The sequence below is a fragment of the Myotis brandtii genome, unplaced genomic scaffold (genome assembly GCF_000412655.1).
Source record: "Myotis brandtii unplaced genomic scaffold, ASM41265v1 scaffold300, whole genome shotgun sequence".
Lineage (NCBI taxonomy): Eukaryota > Metazoa > Chordata > Mammalia > Chiroptera > Vespertilionidae > Myotis > Myotis brandtii.
In genome coordinates this window covers 1,213,193-1,233,969 of record NW_005361459.1, presented here as the reverse complement: position 1 = coordinate 1,233,969, position 20,777 = coordinate 1,213,193, and the positions used below count along the sequence as shown (strand labels likewise).

Genomic DNA, 20,777 nt, shown 5'->3' with positions numbered 1-20,777 from the left:
GGCCACAACATTAGTAACAAAGAAACAGAACTTCCGGAGGATGAGGCGCAGAAATCAGGATTTTAAAAAGATTCCCAGGTGATTCTAATGTGCAGCCAAGGTTGAGAACCACTGCCCTAGAGCATAATAGTTCAGAAGGTGGACTTTAAAGTCAACTTTAAAGTGAGCTTCAGTTCTGGCTTTATCACCTAATAACTGTAACCCTGGCCAACGTGCCTGGGATGTCTAAGGCTCACTCAATCATGTAAAACACAGAATCAAATGCTTACTTGCTGAGGCTGGTAAATGAGGCAATGTTTGTAAAGTGCTTGGCAAGTATAAAATAAATGATAGCTATTATTTTCAGCAGCTGTAAAAGAGAATTTTGTGAGCATTCATTATTTAACAATATTTTAAGTACCCATATTAAAATCCTACTGGAGATTACATAGATAATGTGTACTCAATCAATATATTGTTTCAGCAAATTATCTTGATAATTAATAGATTGCAATTGAAGAAGTCTTTTAAGCATTGTGACGTATAGACACCTGGGCAGAATAGGTCCTTCTCACTCATTATAATCATGTGCAAGGAGATAACGCCAAAAAATACAAGTGGGTATTATGTATATGGTAAGATATTAAACCATCTTAGCAATCTAGCAAACTCTAATTAAAATAACAGTGAAAAACGCCTTTGTGGTCTATCAGCATAGCAAAGACTTTTTTTTTAACAGCAGCATGAAGAAATCTTGAATTTTATATACTGATGATAAGATAGCAAACTAGTGTGCAATTCTTAAGGAAAATTTAGTAATGTGTATCAAAAGCCTTAAAAATATTGACATCCTTTAGTTCAAAAATTTCACTTTTAGGAATTAATCCTCAAGGAAAAGAATTAGAGATACATCAAGTTTTATAAACACTGGTAATTATCTTTATTGCCATCTTATTTATAATAGCAAAAAAGTTGATAAACAACTTAACTGGCCAATTAGAATATGAATAATGATGCATATTGAAAAACTGATATTGAAAAACTAGGGGCCTGAGGCATGAAATTCGTGCAAGAGTAGGCCTGCCTTCCCCTGGCTGCCGGCATCGGCTTCCCTCTGGCACCCAGGACCCCAGCTTCCCTCGCAGCCCCGGCTTCGCCCGAAGGACATCCGGTTTAGTTAGCATATTACGCTTTTATTATTATAGATTGTACTTTAAAAGGCTACTAAATGGCATAGGAAAATGCTTACCAAAAACTCTAAAAGTAAGCAATACACACCTAAGGAGCCTGCAGTGGAGTTTTCAAAACGGAGACCTCCTGGGCATTAAAGATTAAAGAGAGAACACGGCTTATCACGCCAGGGAAGTGCTCCTCGGGGTGTGGTCCTTTCTGAGAAGGATTCTGCCCAGCACCAGGGGACCTCCTGACATGGAAGGAATGGTGAACCTCCAGCTCAGTGCCAAGGGCGGGGTGTATTCAAAGCTTTCTATAATTTGGCTAAACCTATCCAGATTATCAACAGTATCAAAGAAATGGTGAAACCAGGAAAGTTCCTCAGTGGCAAAACTGAAATTCCTTTTGAATTTCCTCTGCACATGAAGGAAAACAATGTTCTGTATGAGACTTATCACAGGGTGTTTGTCAACATTTAGTATATCCCACGCTGTGACATGAAGCAGTGTCTATTTGCCAAGACTTGACGAAGACCTATGAATTTATCGTTCAATTCGCTCCTCAGAAGGGAAAATTGATGCCAAGCCCCCATAAACCTGAAACCTTACAGAATGTCAAAGAGAGCCTTGCTCCCCAAATTTCTCATCAGAGGACATCTCAACTCAACCAACAGCATTATCACACAGCCACTAACAGGAGAGCTGATGGTTGAGAGCTTGGAGGCCTCCCTACAAAGCATAGAGCTGCAGCTGGTCCCCAGGAGACGTGTGGGTGCGCAGATGGATAAGCCCCTGACGCCACAGACATTCAGAATATTCAGATCGCTGGTGGGGATGTTTGTCAAAACATCTGGCTTCCTATATAAATGGTCTTCCTCTGGCTGTCCACCTGCCCTCCGCTGGAGACCACCAACTCAAAGTGGAATTTGAGGTTAGCGTGGTTGTGCTGCTTCATGGTGATCACCTCATCAGGGAGAACTTCCACTGAAGCTCTGCAGGATGCAGCCCAGGAGGAGGGAGCGCGGACACCAGAGAGGCTGGTGGAGATGCAGCCGGTACCTGACCCTCGCCAGAGCCAAAGCCAGCACCATAGACTTGATTTCTTGATTGTTCTGCATCAGAAATGGACCAAAACCCTCAGATCACAATCACCTTCTTGTACAGCCGGCCCCTCTAGTCAGATCTTTTCTTTGAAATTCATTGGAATTTCTTAATGTTATTGGTAAGGCCATTTCCCAGAAAGCAAAATTTCCTCTGACTCCTGACTTACCTAATCCTTTTTAGGGGCACAAGACAGTTGTCACAGTAGTTTGAGCTTTGATGGAAAGTGAGGTCCTGGGACAAAAGGAAACCCTCCCCTCCTGGCTAATAGCTGTGGGGGACTCAGGGCAGCAGAGTGACCACACGACTGTGACAGGTGTGCTTCCTTATGACATAGGCAGATACTCTGCAAGGACAATGAAAAGTGTCCCCTACTGGAAATATGCAGCATTCTTCCCATTTTTGTTCTGCAGTTCTTTTATATGTTTCATGATGACTTTTATTTATTTTTTTAATTAAATGTTATTGGGGTGACATTAGTCAACATGAACATAAAGGTTTCATGTATGGATTACTAAGTTACAAAATCTGTATATAGAACCATGTGCCCACCACCCAAATTCAAATCTTCTCCTGTCCCCTCATATTTGGATCCTTTTCTCCCCCCACCCCCTCCCTCTGGCAGCCACCACACTACTGTTTGTGTTCATAAGTTTCAGTTTTATATTCCACGTATAAGTGAAATCATATAGTTCTTAGCTTTTCTGTCTGACTTGTTTCACTTCGCATAATGTTCTCAAGGTCTATCCATGTTGTTGTAAATGATGCTATTTCATCCTTTCTTATGGCCATGTAGTACTCTACTGTGAATATATACCACATCTTCTTTATCCAGTCCTCTGTCGTAGAGCACTTTGCCTGTTTCCAAGTCTTGGCCTCCGTGAATAATACTGCAATAAACATCGGGGTGCGTATATCTTTGCGTATAAATGACTTCGAGTTTTTTGGGTATATACCCAGGAGTGGGGTTGTTGGGTCATATGTTAGCTCTACTTTTAATTTTTTGAGGAATTGTCAGACTGCTTGCCATAATAGTTATACCAGCAGTGAATGAGGATTCCCTTTTTTCCACAAACTCTCCCAACACTAGTTGTTGCTTGTCTTGTTGATAATGGCCACTCTAACTGGTGTAAGGTGGTATCTCATTGTAGTTTTAATTTGCACTTCCCTAATTGGCAGTGAGTGTGGAGAGCGGCTACAGTGTTTGGACAGGTTCAAGCCTCGGACTAATGAGAGGGCACAGTCCTCTCATTGCCATGTGCAAGTCCCAGCTTGGAGGGCAGAGCCCTCCCAGCACAATTATAGCCAACAGCTATAGTTGTAAGCTTGAACCTATGGTCCGAACAGTTGGCCCCACGTGTCTGAGTAATGTGGGCTTGATAGAGTTCAGGTGCATGTAATTGAGTAGGATCAAAACCCAAGATAATGTTGTAAACATCTTGACCACGCCCTTACTTTGCCTCGTGGACTCTGGCTATAAAATAAAGACACGGCTTGTAGTCTGTGGTGCTGTTGCTAGCTCTCCATCAGAAAGGACAGCGTCCCACCCAGACCCAGATTTATCCTCTTGTCTGTCTTTTCTCAATCCCTCACCGCCCCCTCTCAGACTCACCAAACCTGTCTGAGCTGGCTCGGCACAAGTGAGGTTGAACATCTTTTCATATATCTATTGGCTGTTTGTATGTCTTCTTGGGAGAGGTGTATTTTCAGGTCCTCTGCCCACTTTTTTATTGGATTGTTTATTTGTTTGGGGTTGATTACGAGTTCTTCTTTATATATTTAGAAATTAAACTTTTATCAGAGCTACTGTTTGCAAATATCATCTCCCATCTGGTTGGCTGCCTGTTTGTTTTGTTGTTTGTTTCTTTTGCTGTGCAAAAGCTCTTTAGTTTGATATAATCCCATTCATTTATTTTTGCCTTTACTTCCCTTGCCTTTTGGTCTCTACCACCGAGGTCCATAAATTTGGTACCTATATTTTTTTCTATATGACTTATAGTTTCGTGCCTTATGTTTAAGTTTTTTATCTGTTTTGAATTAATTTTTGTACATGGGGATAAACTGCAATCCAGTTTAATTCGTTTGCATGTGGCTTTCCAGTTTTCCCAGCACCATTTATTGAAGAGACTATCTTTATTCCAATGTGCATTTCTGGATCCTTTGTCAAAAATTATCTGTCCATATACATGTGGTTTTATAGCTGGGCTCTCTATTCTGTTCCATTGATCAGTATATCTGTTTCTCTGCCAATACCATGCTGTTTTGATTATTGTAGTGTGAAGGCAGCTTGAGCCCCCTTGTAAGGGCAGCTTAACTCAACCTCTGCAGTAACAGGATGTTTGCTTATCTATAATCAGCCTGGCCCCTGCTTGCTGCACCATGCAGACCCACATCCTGGAACAATGAGTTTGCAGAGGCTTTGCCAAAACTAAGTCCCCATGTGTTAGCAGCTGGTGTCATCCAGGGGTCTGTTATAACCTATTTTTCAGCAAAATAGCTTTTATAAAAACCCACACGAAGACCTGGAAGCAAGAAATAGAATCTGGGGCTATATAAGACTGGGTTCAGCAGGATAAAAATGCTCAGTTTTTGGGAACTGATTCCTCTGAGCCAGCAGCACTGCTTTTGGGATAAAGGTGAATTTCTACATCTTCTGAGTGCTTGGTGGTCTGACTTCCCATCTCTGGTTACTTTGCCATAACAGTAGCTCTGTAGTATATTTTGAAGTCAGGTACGTGATACCTCCAGCATCATTCTTTTTTTTCAGGATTGCTTTGGCTATTCTGGGTCTTTTGTGGTTCCATACAAATCTGATGATTTCTCGTTCTATTTTGTTAAAACATGACATTGGGATTTTGATAGGGATTGCATTAAATCTGTATATTGCTTTGGGTAAAATGGCCATTTTAACTACGTTGATTCTCCCAAACTATGAACACGGGATATTTTTTCCATTTCGTTGTGTCTTTTTCAATCTCTTTTAATAATATTTTATAATTTTCGGTGTATAGGTATTTCACATTCTCTGTTAAGTTTATTCCTAGGTATTTTATTCTTTTGGTTGCTATTGCAAAAGAAATTGTTTTCTCCATTTCTTTTTCTGAAGTTTTGTTGTTGGTATACAGGAAGGCAATGGATTTTTGCACATTTATTTTGTACCCTGCAACTTGACTGTATTTGTTTATTGTTTACAGTAGTTTTTTGGTAGAGTCTTTAGGTTTTTCTATATATAGCATCAAGTTATCCGCAAAAAGTGACAGTTTGACTTCTTTCTTCCCTAATTGAATGCCTTTTATATCTTTATCTTGCTTTATTGCTCTGGCTAGAACTTTCAGTATTATCCTATATAATAAAAGCCTAATATGCTAAGTGTCCGGTCATCCATTCAACCAATCAAAGGGTAATATGCTAATGATATGCTAAGGCCGCTCAACCATTCGCTATGACATGCACTGACCACCAGAGGGCAGACAGTCGACCGGTCAACCATTTGCTATGACGTGCACTGACCACCAGGGGGCAGACGCTCCGACCAATAGGTTAGCTTGCTGCTGGGGTCCAGCCGATCAGGACTGACTGAGACAGGCCAGACACACCCTGGAGCCCTCCTGTGGTTCCTCCCTGGTTGGCAACCTCCCACGTCCCTCCCCAGCCCCAATCATACACTGGTGGAGTCCCTCGGCTTGGCCTGTGCCCTCTCGCAATCCTGGCTGAGGGACACCCCCCCCTCCAATGCATGAATTTTATGCACCAGGCCTCTAGTGTGTGTGTGTGTGTGTGTGTGTGTGTGTGTGTGTATTAGTAAAAGCCTAAGCGACCAAACGACTGTTCATAGCTATGACATGCATTGACCACCAGGAGGTAGACACTCAATGCACAGGCATGGAAACATGAACAGACTGATGAATCTCAGAGGGAAGCAGAGGACGGGAAGAGATTAACCAAAGATCTTATATGCATACTAGAGGCCTGGTACATGGATTCATGCACCAGTGGGGTCCCTTAGCCTGGCCTGTACCCTCTCACAATCTGGGACCCCTCGAGGGATATTGTACTGCTGGTTTCAGCTGCCTTAGAGTATAGAAGAAAAACAGCAAAGATGTAAGGCATGGATGTGCTCTTGCCAGAGCGTGGTGTGGCTCCTTTGTCTTGAGGCTTTAGTTACCAAGGGAGGTGGAGCAAGTTGGGAGTGGCACCAACTCCTGTGCTAAGCTAATACACTTTAATGCTGATCCAATCCTGTATCTCCAGGGCAGAGCTTTCTTGAAAACCCAACTTAAGACAGAGGCACATTAACATGGAATCAAGAATGCCAATCTCTCAGACTCCTATTCCAGAGCATTCACTCTTCAGGGAGTGAGTCCCCAGGCAGTAGAAGGGGACAGTGGGGCTTTTCCGTGGAAAAGAGTGAGCCTTGGTCTGCCCCAAGTCAAGACTGATCAGGGCTATTATTTACATCAGCGATTTTCAACCTTTTTGATCTCATGGCACACACACATAAACTAATTTCTAAAATCCTGAGGCACATCAAAGAATATACTTTTTGCTGATCTGACAAAAAAACAACAGCACAGGTATAATTTTGATTTATTCACACCGATGGCTGTTGTTGTGTTGGCTGTTGTCATTTTTTTTATTTGACAGTCTGTTGAAATTGCTGATTCAGAATAATTGGAGGTTGGGATGCAATCCCTAGCCATGCCCACAAGGTGTCACAGTGATTCTATATTAGGTTATTCCTCACCATCTCCATGAGAAGAAAAAGTAACTGCCCTGTAGCTAGTTAGTAGTCTTCAAAGATGAGAGGAGACTTGCAGGGAATCCAGGAATGCTGGTACATTGAAAAGGAAGCTATGACAGCGGTGACAGAGGCCACACAGACAGAGCTGCCAGTCCACCTGGAATGTACTAGCCACTCAAAGGGAGCCACAGTTTAAGATGCAATGCCAACCATGCGTTTCAAATGTATTACTGATGGGAACAGTGACTGGTGGAGATATTGTAATAGCTGTCATAATTTTTCAAAGCTTTCATCTGTGTTTTGCAATATGATACACCCTTAAAACTATTCTTGGACCTAATTACTAAATTATTTTTCAACCAGGAAGTCAGGAACATTTGGAAATAAACTGAAGAGGTGGGGGCAAGACTATGAGCCCAGCCACATTTCAGGATTCTCAGAAATCATCGCAGACCTCAGGTAGAAATGTTCATCTCTGAGCCCTCCCAGTTGCTTTGACCACTCCAATTACAGGGATGTTCTCCCTGTCTCCTCTGATTAATCATTAATGAATACTTACAAGCTTCCCCCTAACACTATGCAATGTAATGTGCAAGAAGCTGAGGAATCAGAGATACATAATACTAGAGACCTCCTCTCTGAGAACTCAAAATGTAGGTGTGGAGACAGTTCTATAACCAAAGATGGCGGTGGTTGTGGGACCACTCCGCCATTGTTTTTTCTTATAGTCCATCTCTTTCATTTCCATGTCATTACTATATTTGATTGTTTAAGAGGTGTTTCCATGGTGATCCTAACACACCTGCATAGAGATTTGGCTACAATAAACTTTCAGGTTCCTAGCATGCCATCTAGGACTAGTTTGCCCATCTCTGGGATCCATAAGTCTGAAGACTGGTTGGCGATTCCTCTTCTATCTGCTGCACTTTTGTACTTTATTGGTGAGGGAAAATCGAATCTACTAGATTTGAGCATTTAGCAACATGTGGTGGAGCAGAAGGACTCCTTGGAGTTATTTCTTTCTTTGTCATTCAGGCACGATAGTAAGAAGCCAGGGAAATTCCCTGACAAGTGGAATAAGAGAAACTGAGACAAAATAATTAGACAAGGTGAAACCATTTGAGCAATTTATAGCCAGCTAAAAAATCACAAGGCTTTATCTCCCTAACCAAGGATACTTAGGAGCAAATGGTTTACACATTCCAGACTGTCCCAGGGAAGACCGGCATTGGTCCCAGTCCCTCTTCAATGGCATTCTTTAAAAGTAAAACTAACCATAAAATAACCCTGGCCCCTTTATGCACACATTTTGATGAATCAACATATTGAAGGACACATATGAAAAACTAATGAATATTCTGTTGAGACCCTCCCCATAAGCCTCCCCTAGGATTCCAGCTGGCAAAGAGAGAAAAAAAAGCCTCAAGACAAAGGAGCCACGCCACGCTCTGGCAAGAGCAAATCCATGCCTTCGATCTTGGCTGTTTTTCTTCTATACTCTAAGGCAGCCATGAGACTTGCAACCAGGGGAGCAGTGGGCAGTGGCAACTCCACCCAGGCTAAGGCCCTGAACCTGTCTCCAAGGCCCCCTTTTCTCTGACTTTTCCTCTCCCATTGCTTCTTCTATCTCAATTAAGCCCCCCTTTTATTTTGCTGTCCCCAGCTTTAATAAACATACTCTCAAAACCATCTTGACTTGTGTTGTAAAATCTTTCCTACAGAGTGTTAAGAACCCACACACTCCTGGTGAGCCCTAGGCAGACCCACCCCAGGCCCAGACCCATCCAGTACATCATGAGCCTGTCTGCTTAACATATTCATGAAGATTTTGAGTCTGGAACCTTGGGATTGGTGTGAAGGGACGTGGATGCTGCTACTCCAAATATTCTTCAAACTTTGAGAAAACTTGTCCTGTAGGAATTCACCACAAGGAAGGACTGTATAAATGAAAGAGTAGACTACCTTGCCCAGCCAGCATGGCTATGAACATCAACCTATGAACCAGGCGATCATGGTTTGATTTTTGCTCAGGGCACATGCCTGGGTTGTGGGCTTGATCCTCAGTGTGGGGCATGCAGGAGGCAACCGATCGATGATTCTCTCTTATCACTGATGTTTCTATCTCTCTCCCCTTTCCCTTCCTCCCTCTGAAATCAATAAAAATATATTTTTAAAAAATAATATACTATCTTATGGGAACTATTCTTGACAAAAGTTTTGACCAGCTAATATTTTCCTGGAAGAATTATATTTATTAACTGAGGATGAAAGTCTGCCCCTGCCTATTACCCAGTGGTGATAACTGGAGCAAAAACAAGGGGGTGGGGGGAAGAAACGTAGATAACACCACAACTTCCTCATGTAATCAATCATGGTTGTTGAGGGCCTCTTCTATGCCCTAGATAGGTAGTCAGGGTGGCAGAACTGCCACTTTGGGCTGGTGAGAGGGGCAGGAGCAAAAAGCCAATGGCCATACAGAAAGGACATTTTGAAGATTACAGAGGCAAAACATAATTAGAACCCGGGGTAAAAGGAAGGATAAGAACAGGCTTAGAGAAGCAGTAATTCCACTGAGAGTGGTGCCATCGTTAGACTGTGTGTGCCCACGTGGCCTGGGAAAATGAGAAAGGAGGTAATTTCACACAGCGTGGTGAGTGCTATTCATAGAGGGATGCACCGATGGTGTGGGAGCACAGAGAAGAGAAATTTCTTCCTCCTCCTCAGGGAAAAGATAGCAAGAAAGGAGGAGCTTTGCATTAATAGTGACTGCTCCTTGTGGCAAGGTAGGCCTGGGGGCAGATGGCACTTGCTAAGTCAGAACCAGGTCAGGTGATACGTTGCACATGGGATTGATCCCGACCGAGTGATCCAAACACTTACTGAACTTGCTCTTGGTCATCAGAGAAGTCCTCACAGACAAGGAACAGAAATGTAAAGAGGACAGTATAATATGCAGATAAATGTGGTCTACAAAGAAATTAATCATCTGGTCTCTGCGCCATCTTTCAATCCTGTAAAAGGGAATCTCTTGCTCCTTAATTACAGTTCTTTGGGGTCCACGGGTCTTTCCGAAATAATCGCATCACATGTCGGACCCAGGGGCCCTTTGTTGGGATAAAGTATCATTTAAAGCACCAGGAACAGGAAAGGGAGCTCTGAGAACTGCCTTCAGTACTGGCCGGCCTGCTGGGCCCCATGTGGTGGGAAGCCACCAGCTCCCCACAGGAAACGGAGGAGGAGGGCACTCACCAGGTTGCTCTTTTGATGTAAATAACAAAACACTGTCCTAAGAGCCTCAAAGCAGAAGTAAATGAAAGCCTTTTATCTGAAAAGCTGAAACAAAGGTGGAAAGACAGACTAAATGAATTGGTAACTCCAACAAAATATATAAAAATAGAAAAGAAAAAAGTATCTGAGGTAACTTTGGATGCATATATGTAAAACTCTTATGCCTGGGTCACAATAACAATGTTTATTATACATTAGTGGCCCGGTGCACGAAATCCGTGTGTATTAAAAGGGAATTAATTAGAGGAAATATTTTAATATTGCTATTTGACCTTTCTCTATAATAGAAGTGTCAGAGATGAAAGATTAGTAAAATAATGTATATGAAAATCTCCCTCCTGTCAGAGTCTGGGGCACACCGCAGGACCCAGAGTCAAGTCCCTGCCCACCCGCGTGCACCTTGAAATCACGCGAGTCCCAGACCCAGCTGGCCCCACCGGGTGGGGGGCGCAGCCTGAGGTCCCCTGTCAAGCCCTGCTGGGTGGGGGGGGGCATGGCCTGAGGTCCCCCATCAAGCCCCGCTGGGCGGGGGAGTGGCCTGAGGTTCTCCATCAAGCCTCACCAGGCAGGGAGCGCAGCCTCAGGTACCCTACCCCGGCCCGGTGCCACACAGCCTCAAGTCCCTGCTGATCGCTCATTATGGCTCATTATGGGAACCCCGCCTCCACTGTGGGTGCAGCCATCTTGTGTTACAGGAACCCTGCCTCTGCTATGGGCACAGCCATCTTGTGATGGTGTAATGGAGTGAGGGTCAATTTGCATATTACCTCTTTATTATATAAGATAAAATCTGTACTGTGGGCAAAAAAAATAAAAAAAGGATTCTATCTTAGAAAGTAACCTGACAGGATGATCTGATCATAAATGTCTAACTGGGCAGGTCATGGAAGGTAGTTATGCTCCAGGCCTATAACTTCTTTAGGGAAAGGTTTTAAGCCAGCCTTGCATTTTGTTCTAGGTTAACACAGCTTGGAAATACCAGAAGTAATATTGCAAAGGGGGTATTAATCATCAAGAGAACAAGTAATCTTGTTAACTATCCTGTAATTCAATCCCCACCTTGCTTTCTCCAATCTTCCTTGTGTCCCCTCCTTAATTCCACATGCATAAAAGAAGCTGCAAAAGAAGTTGTTATTTTCTGGAGCATTTGAAATCTTGCCCCCCAATGCCAGAAGCCGGTCCATCCTTGCTGCTTGACACAGTCACTGCAGGAAAGAAACATCTGCACAGCATATGTTTCAAGGGACCTGGCGTATATAGCATACTGTTCTTAATATGTTTGCTCCCCTTAGCGCTATGTGTTTTAACCAAGGTCACCTCTCTGAGAAAGGTTGTTTCCCCAGGTAGGGATTTTTCCCTGAAGTTATGGAGGGGATAAAACCCCTTAACTAAGTGCCAGGCAGGTAGTTAATCACTTTAACTACAAACAATCACGCTTAAGCTACATAATCTTTCCTCCCTGGAATGGAGATAAGAAACGCCCTAACCTTTGGAATAGAAATTGACACATTAAAATCAACTGGCATAAATACAGATGTAACAAGACAATAAACACCAGAACTTGGCTGGAGATCCTAACCAGAACTTGGCTAGAGATCCTGGCTAGGCTGCTGATCAACTGAACGCTGTCTCCGTGTCATTCCTTCTTCGCCAACTCCGTCCACACCTTTGGGGACCCCTGGACCTGCTGGGGTTGGACCCCAGCACCCCAGCATATGTCATCAGTTTGGCTCAAATAAGCTCTTATAAAAATTCTCTACAGGTTTGGATGTTTTTTACATCTACAGGACCTTGCAGACCTTATCCTAACAATCAGAGTTAAAAATACAAAGTCTAGTGGCAGCAGAGCCAGAAAAAGGGCACCCACATAGAATTCTTAATACTTTTTTATTTTGTTAAAGAAAGAAATGGGCCAAAATGGAGACGCTTTTGCTAGGCAACATCACCAAACAAAACTTAACGACTTAATTGCCATTTCAGCCTCTCCCAGGTTGGAATTTAAACCAGAGATGAAAGAAAATTAGTAAAATGTATATGAAAATCTCCCTCCTGTCAGAGTCTGGATTTTCTGGTCAGCACTAGTGAGGTCATCTGCCTGATAAGACTTTCCCTAAAGGAAGGTGACCTTGCCTGAAATGATCCACTTTTTTAACTTTCTGCCTATAAAAATTGTCTATTTTTTACAACTCACTGGAGCAATTCATAAATCACTTAATAAAACCAATTAGATCTTCATGTTTACTCGGTTGAGTTTTGTTCTTTAACAATTTCTGTCTGGAAGAATTGCACATTGCTACAGTGCAGTGAAAGAATTTAGAAAAGGAAGTGACTATACAGTTATAGGAAGTGGTATTCATACCAGGTAAAGGGCTTGGTACAGAAAAATTAAAGGTAAAGAAGAGCCATCTAGTATTCAGTAAAGTTTAAAAACATGTTTTTATTTATTTCAGAGAGAGGAAGGGAGAGGAAGAGATAGAAACACTGATGATAAAGAAAACATCGAATAGGCTGCCTCCTGCATGCCCTGTACTGGGTTGCTTCCTGCACGCCCCCTACTGGGGATTAAGCATGCAACCCAGACATGTGCCTTGACCAGGAATTGAACTGTTACCTCCTGGTTCATGGAATGGTGCTCAATCAACTGAGTCACACAGCCAGGCTCTTGGTCAAGTTTTGAGAGCACTGGGAAGTGCTTATCCTTTAAGAACTCTAACTCCACCCAATTTCTATTTTCAGTTGTTTCTTTCTGGGCTCTATCAGGTGATCCTTTCTCACCTGAATATAGTTTGGTTAAGCTAAGTAAGTGCCAAAAGTATAAGCTGAGTCCAAATTGTGTGGCAAATATGACAGAACTAATCTAAAGCTTTTCTCTTGCTTTTTTCTTTTTCTTTTCGCAGGTGGCTATCTTGTTGTTTATTCTATATAATAAAAAGGTAATATGCAAATTGACCCTCACTCCATCATGCCGTCACAAGATAGCTGCGCCCACAGAGGAGGCAGGATTCCCATAATGAGCCGTAATGAGCGATCAGCAGGGACCTGAGGCTGAGTGGTGCTGGGCCAATGCGGGGGACCTGAAGCTGTGCTCCTTGCCAAGTGGGGCTTGATGGGGGGACCTCAGGCTGTGCCCCCCATCCAGCAGGGCTTAACAGGGGACCTCAGGATGCACCCCCCACCTGGTGGGGCTTGACAGGGGTGGGGCCGGCCGGGTCTGGATCTCGCCCAATGGGGGTGGGGCTGGCCAGGTCTGGGTCTCGCGCAATTTCAAGATGCATGTGAGTGGGCAGGACTTGACTCTGGGTCCTGCAGCATGCCCTAGATTCTGACAGGAGGGAGATTTTCATATACATTTTACTAATTTTCTTTCATCTCTGACACTTCTATTATAGAGAAAGAGCAAATAGCAATATTAAAATATTTCCTCTAATTAATTCCCTTTTAATGTGCATGAATTTCATGTCCCGGGCCACTAGTATAATAATTATAGTTATAGCAGTATTTTTTAAACTCAAGACTGTAAGTATACAACAAAAGTATTAGTTAAGAATGACTACACTCATACTTTGTAATAAGAATTATGTTCAAATCACAACATATGATCATAAAGGATATACAGTGGGTTGTGAAATTGATTCCTAATCCCTCCAAAGAAACTAGAGATATTTAAACTGAGCATTCCCTTGGTGCCTCTCACAGTGTTCTTAAGTGCTCCGATTTGAAGAATGACTGATCAAAAAGTGTAGGTCACATTGCTTCAGTGAGGCACAGGGGTACAAGGTGAAGGGTACATATAATCTTTCAAAGCCTGACCAAAAAAAAAGTAAATAATGCATATGAGTAACAAAGTAAATTGTGAAATCAATACATGACTCTATCTGCTCTTACCCAGTGAAACCAACTTTTTCTTCAAGAAATAATATGAAGACCCAAGAAGGACCCCAAGGGGCACCATGTTGATAAGTACCAATCATCTGCACCTTTTCCTCCAATTTTGTTTTACTTTTTTATGATAGACTGTGTGGTATCTACTCAATTAAAGACAATAGCCTCCTGGAAAATCCAAGTTATCTTAACTGAAGCAAGTCTAAAGTCACATCAGGGAAATGACACTGTGCTGAGAGACAAGGTAAGGAATCAGGTGAGATGAATCACAGGGGAAGGCCAACAGTAAGAGCATACAGCAAAGAAAAAAGCTGAGGAAAACATGAGTATTTCAGAGGCCTGTTTTTAGATAAACTTGCCATGTGATATGGGGGTGAGTTCGGCTTTAAGAAATTGAGTGGGGCAATGACAGATAAATAGAACAATGGGACAGGTTAGAGAGCCTAGATGCATGTGCACACATGTTAGTGTAGTTGCTCTAGAAGCAAGCTCTGAGACTAGGATTTGGGGTGAAGCAGTTTATTTGGGAGGTGTGAGGAGTTGAGATAAGAAGAAAGGCAGTCTAGAGGGTGAATAGCTAACTAAGCCAGCTTCGACAGTGGTCTATGGGAAGATTTTTCATGGGAGAATGCTGTGAGAAGGTCTAAAACATCTCAGAATGATCCCACCAGAGGAGTGAGGCAGGGAACTGGAATATTCCTAAGCCAAGTTCTTTCCGACTTTGATTGTGAACTGCTCCCACAGATGTCAACTCCCCAGCACTTTTCAGCTTCTGTGGTTCTGGAAGTCCTCAGGCAGAGATCAAGTGATGGTGACTGGAAGTCATTGGAGCACAGTGAAAAGGTACACTACATATATGTTATATTTGGCATATGAAAGAGGTAACCCTACAAAGAGTGAGGGGGGGAAATGACTATTCAATAGATGATGTTGGGACAAATGACTATCCGTATGGCAAAAGGTAAAATTAGTTCCTTATCTCACGCTATATACAAAAATAGAGTCCAGATGGACTGAAGACCTAGATATAAAAAGAAAGAATATGTAAAAATCATGGGTAAGTATCTTCATGAAATCTGGATATGGAAGGATTTCTTAAGAAGTGAAAACCAAAAATTATAAAGAAAAATATCCAACCGGTTGACTGGTTGGCTGTTCAACCAATCAAAGCATAATATGCTAATGATATGCTAAGTCTGCTCAACCCCTCACTGTGATGTGCACTGACCACCAGGGGGCAGACACTCCAAACAGTAGGTTAGCTTGCTGCTGGGATCTAGCCAATCAAAACTGGGTGAGACAGGCTGGACACACCCTGGAGCCCTCCCCGCAGTCCCTCCCTGCTGGCCAACCTCCCAAGTCCCTCCCGGGCCCTGATCGTGCACCAGTGGGGTCCCTCGGCCTGGCCTGTGCCCTCTTGCAATCCGGGAACCCCTCAGGGATGTCGGAGATCCAGTTTTGGCCTGATCCCGCAGGCCAAGCCCAGGGACCCCACTGGTGCATGAATTCGTGTACCAGGCCTCTAGTTTTAAAGAATAAACACTTGAGACCTAGCCAGTGTTTCTCAGTGGTTGGAGTGTCAGCCCAAACACAGAAAGGTTTTTGGTTCAATTTGTGGTCAAGGGCAGGTACCTGGGTTGCAAGTTCAAGCCGGGGCCCAGGTCAGAGGCAACTGATTGAGGTGTTTCTCTCAGATTGATGTTTCTCTCTCTCTCTCTCTCTCTCTCTCTCTCTCTCTTTTTCTCTCTCTCTGTGTCTCTCTCCCACCCCTTTCCTCCCTCCCTTCCACTCTCTAAAAATCAATGGAAAAATATCCTCGGGTGAGAATTAACAACAAAAAGTGAAAAAGGAATAAACACTTGATAAAATTCAATGATTAAACATAAAATACGATTAAAAATAAGTCCTAGCAAACTTAGAAAAGAAGGTAATTTTCTTAATAAAGAAAATTTACAAAAGTTCTACAGCAAACATATTTAATTGTAAAATATTTCAACCTCTTCTCCTCAGAGAAAAGATGAGACAATTATATCTTCTATCACCACTTGTGATCAACATTGTACTAGAGATCTTAACTATCAAGAAGGTCTTACAAGAAGGCAAGAAAGAGGGGACAGTAAGGTTAAAAAGGAAGGAATAAAGCTATCATTACTTGCAGACAAGTTTGTGTACATATAAAATCCAAAAAAATAAATTATTAGAATAAAGAAGTAAATTTAGTAGTGCTGAAAACTATATGGTCAATATGCAAAAATTAACTTAATTTCTATATATTACCAAAAAAATATTAGAAAATAACAGCATTGGAAAAAATGTGTAGAATAAATCAAACAAAAGATTTATAAGACCTCTATATAGAAAACTGCAAAATAGAAAAAAATATTCAAAAGCTAAATAAATGAAGAGATATTCTATGTTCATAGGTTGAGAGAACATTGTAGTTACCTGGCCGGGTAACTCAGTTGGTTAGAGCATTGTCCTGACATGCTAAGGTTGTGGGTTTGATCCCCAGTCAGGGTACATACATAAATAATTGGAATTCATAAATAATTGGAACAACAAATTGATGTTTCTTTCTGTGTGTCTCTCTCCCCCCTTCCTCTCTCTCTAAAATCAAGAAATAAAAATGTAAAAAAAAAAAAGGAATGTTATAAATATGTCATTCTCACCACATGGAACTATAGATGCAATATGATCCCAATCAAAATCCCAGCAGAGCTTTGTTGTTTGGTTTTGTTTTTGGTTTGGTTTGGTTTAGCATGAAAAGAGACAAACATGGAAATGTAAGGCTGACATTATCTTAAAGACACAAGACATACAACAACATACATCCAGGTCTATTATAAAACTGCAATAATTAAATTAGCATAATATTATTGAAAGTATAGACAAATAGATCAAATGAGATAATAGAGTTCAGAAACAGACGCACACATATACTGTATTAGGGAAAGTGGTCTTTTTAATAAATGGTGCTGGGAGAATTGGCTGTCTCTATGGGAAAAAAATAAATCGTGCCTCCTACTTTACACCATAAACCTGGTCCAGGGGGATTTTTTAAAACTAAATATGAGAAGTAACACAATAAACCTTCTTAAAAATAAATAGAAAGGAATCTTCATGACTCTTAAGTAGGCAAAGATTTTTTAAACAGTACATTTTTAAAAATCAACCCTAAAGGATAAGCTTGATGAATTGAAGAAGCTAAGAATTTTTGTACATTCAGAAAAAAATAAGTCATCAAAAGAAAAAAAATAAAGCCAATAAAAGACAAATATCTAGAACAAAACAAACTGTTGTAAATCAATAAGAAAAGACAGAGAACCCAATATAAAAGTGGGCAAAAATTCAAATAGGCACCCCAAATTAAGACACAAATAACCAAAGATGTTTAACATCATTAATTAGTCATGAAGTATAAGCAAATTGAAACTGATACCATTGTAATAATCTGGTTATTATTGAACAGGAAAGGAGTAAGGGGAAGACTAAATAATATAGGCATGCCATTTATACAGCTTTTGCTAGAAAGCTGTGATTTAACATTCAAGTCTGTTTTCTGCTGATCGATGGGGGAAGGGACTGGACAAAGGCAGGTTAGACGAATGCCTGGTAAGGTCTAAGTGGCGTGGGAAGGTGCTTACCTGTCTATCAATCACACCTGGGAACAAGTAATTGGCCAGAATTGGTATGCCTACTGCTGGGGCTCGAAACCTGAATATTTAAACTTCTGAACAGAGGCAGTTTGTCTCTTGGCTCTTGCCTCTCCTGCTTGCCTTCGCTCCTGTGACTCCTGTTACAGGGGGCGTCCCATGTGGCTCATGGCCATGTGGGCTCCACACAATGGAGTAATGGACTTTAATTAGCCTGAATGCTGAACTAGACCCGGCTGCAACATGGAACCAAAACTCTGGACACTGGCTTTGCTTCTGGCTCTGCTGGAGCCCCAGTTGCATCATCTCTAGGGCTGGATTAAGAGACATGGGACTTTACAACCCGAGGCATGTAACTCCACCACACAAATAAAGTCTTTTACCACATCTCATTCTCCATGGGGGCTTCTGAAAGTGCTCATTTCAGCGGTGCCCCAAGAACCCCACTCCCACAAGCAACAGAGGAATCCCACTCGGGTATTCCTCCAATAACAAAACTACAATGAAATACCAATATGCACCCATTAGAATGGCTCAAATATTTAAAATGACACTATTCAGTACAGGTAAGTCTGTGGAACAGCTGAAACTTCTGGTAAGAGTGTGAGTTACTGCAGCTATTTAGGAAAACTGGCAGTATCAACTACAGCTGAAAAAACACATTCCATTCCTACGCATCTGCCCAATACAAATTCACACAAGTGTGCACCAAACACCATGGATATTAATGTTCACAACGGCATCATTTGTACAACAAGAGAAAGGCATGACATCCAGGAAAGGAGGAATACAACACAGAAAAAAGACAAAGGGAATTCCAAGAATAAGAGCAAAGAAAAATCCCAGGACAACAGGGGAACAGAGGGCAACTAGCACAGGGTGGAGAAAAAGGTTATCTCCAGTTGGTGTCTTTGGAGGAAAAAAAAAAATGGAACCAATAGATTATTTGATGTGAATCACCTTGAGGAAAATTGCACTGTGAAGCGATGACATGTTGAGATGTGTGCAAAGAATTAGCAATGAACGCAAAGAAACTAAGCAAATAAAGACACAGGTAACTGCTACTTTCGGCAGGTGGAGGGGGGCGGGGGACAGCGAGGAAATGATCGTGGTGCACTACAACTATCAGCTGCAAAGATTATCTGCAGATGTATATTAATATACTGAATATTGCTTTGCAAATTGAGTGACTGTGTAGGAGGGTAGGGAGGAGATTCAGAGACAAAGACCTTGTAAGAAAGATAAACCTTTAGTTTTGAAAATAATTAGATGTGTAAGTGACAGATAAAATAATTGAAAGTAACTGTCTCTGGTGGGGATTCCAGAGGGAAGGGGGAGAAAGGAAACCACTGCATTTGATTTTTTACAATTCTGTGCTCATCTTCCTTCAATAATATGAAAATTAAGTAATTAAACAGAGAAAGAATGAAATGAGAAAAGAAGTCTAAAAGAACATAAACAAAAATATTAGAAGAGCCCTGACCAGTTTTGCTCAGTGGATAGAGCGTCAGCCTGCGGACTGAAGGGTCCCGGGTTCGATTCCCGTCAAGGGCATGTACCTTGGTTGCGGGCACATCCCCAGTGCGGAGTGTGCAGGAGGCAGCTGAATTGATGTTTCTCTCTCATCGATGTTTCTACCTCTCTATCCCTCTCTTACTCCCTTCCTCTCTGTAAAAAATCAATAAAATATATTTAAAAATATATATTAGTAGAGGTGTCATGTGATTACAGGCTATTATTTTTTCTTTCTTTTGGCTTCTTTGATTTTTCTACAATGGACATTTTTAATAATAAAATGATACAATGAATTCTTAGGCAGAATATTTTATTTCTCTGAGGTCATAATTTTATGGTTTGGGGTCACCACAACATGAGGAACTGTATTAAAGGGTCGCAGCATTAGGAAGATTGAGAACCACTGCTCTATCCACTGAGTCAAGCCTCACTTTCCTCATTTTACAAATGAGGAAAGTGAGACTCGGAAAGACTGAGTGGCTTTGTATAAGTTCCCAGCAATTAATGAAATGACCCAGGATTTGCTCTTGATCTGTCTGACTCTAAAGTCTGTGCTCACCTTCACCACTCTTCTTGTGCTCACACCCATTGAGTGAAAGGGCTGCCAGGTCTCTTATGGAAAAAAATGGTGAGGTTTAGTGGGAACCATTAATTGTGGGTGTCTGCCATAGACATGCAAGTGGAGAGCTAGGGCACATGTGCTCTGTCTTTGCCACTCTAGTGGGAAAAGCTCTAAACAGGGAGTCCAGAGAGCTGGGTACTAGGCCTGGCCCTGCTTTGTCTATGGGCTTAAGGTGTCATCTGTCTGTGTATCAATGGGCTCATGAGATGATTTAAAATTTCCCTTCTTGCCCTAAAATTCTATTCTAATATATAAAAACCCTGGGTCGTAATGACTGGTCAGGACCGAGACTGACCAACTGGAAGTCAGTCCTGCAGTCAGCACTGGGTTGCCACAACAACCCAGTGCTGACTGCTTCCGCTGCAGGCAGGGTACCCCAGCACTGATTGCTGAGGGGGCTGTGAATCAGGGCCAGAGAGAGGCCTGAAGAGAGAAGCAGGGACTGATCCGTTGCCTCTGTGGCAGCTTTTGATCAGCACTTGCCTCTCTCTTTCTCTCCCAGTCTGGCCAGCAGCCATGCCTCCATTTCTCTCCAGGCCTGCACCCAGCCCCACCTTTCTGATCAAGCCCCACTGATAGGCCCAGAGACGCTGACTGGCATAGGAACTGACCAATCAGAACAGAATCTGGGTGCTATGAGGAGCGAATGGCTGCCTAGGAGGTGGAGCTTTTGATGTTGATTGACATAAGAACCAACCAATCAGAACCAAATGTGGGTGCTGTGAAGAACCAATGGCTGTCTAGGAGGCAGAGCTTTTGATGCTGACTGTCACAGGAACTGACCAATTAGAATCAAATGTGGGTGCTGTGAAGAACCAATGGCT

General features: G+C 42.2%; 1 pseudogene; it reads left to right on the top strand.

Annotated features, from left to right (window-relative positions):
• The window catches only part of LOC102255492, a 30,216-nt pseudogene extending 27,958 nt beyond the window's left edge, over window positions 1-2,258 (top strand).
• The last annotated feature ends 18,519 nt before the right edge of the window (window positions 2,259-20,777 follow it).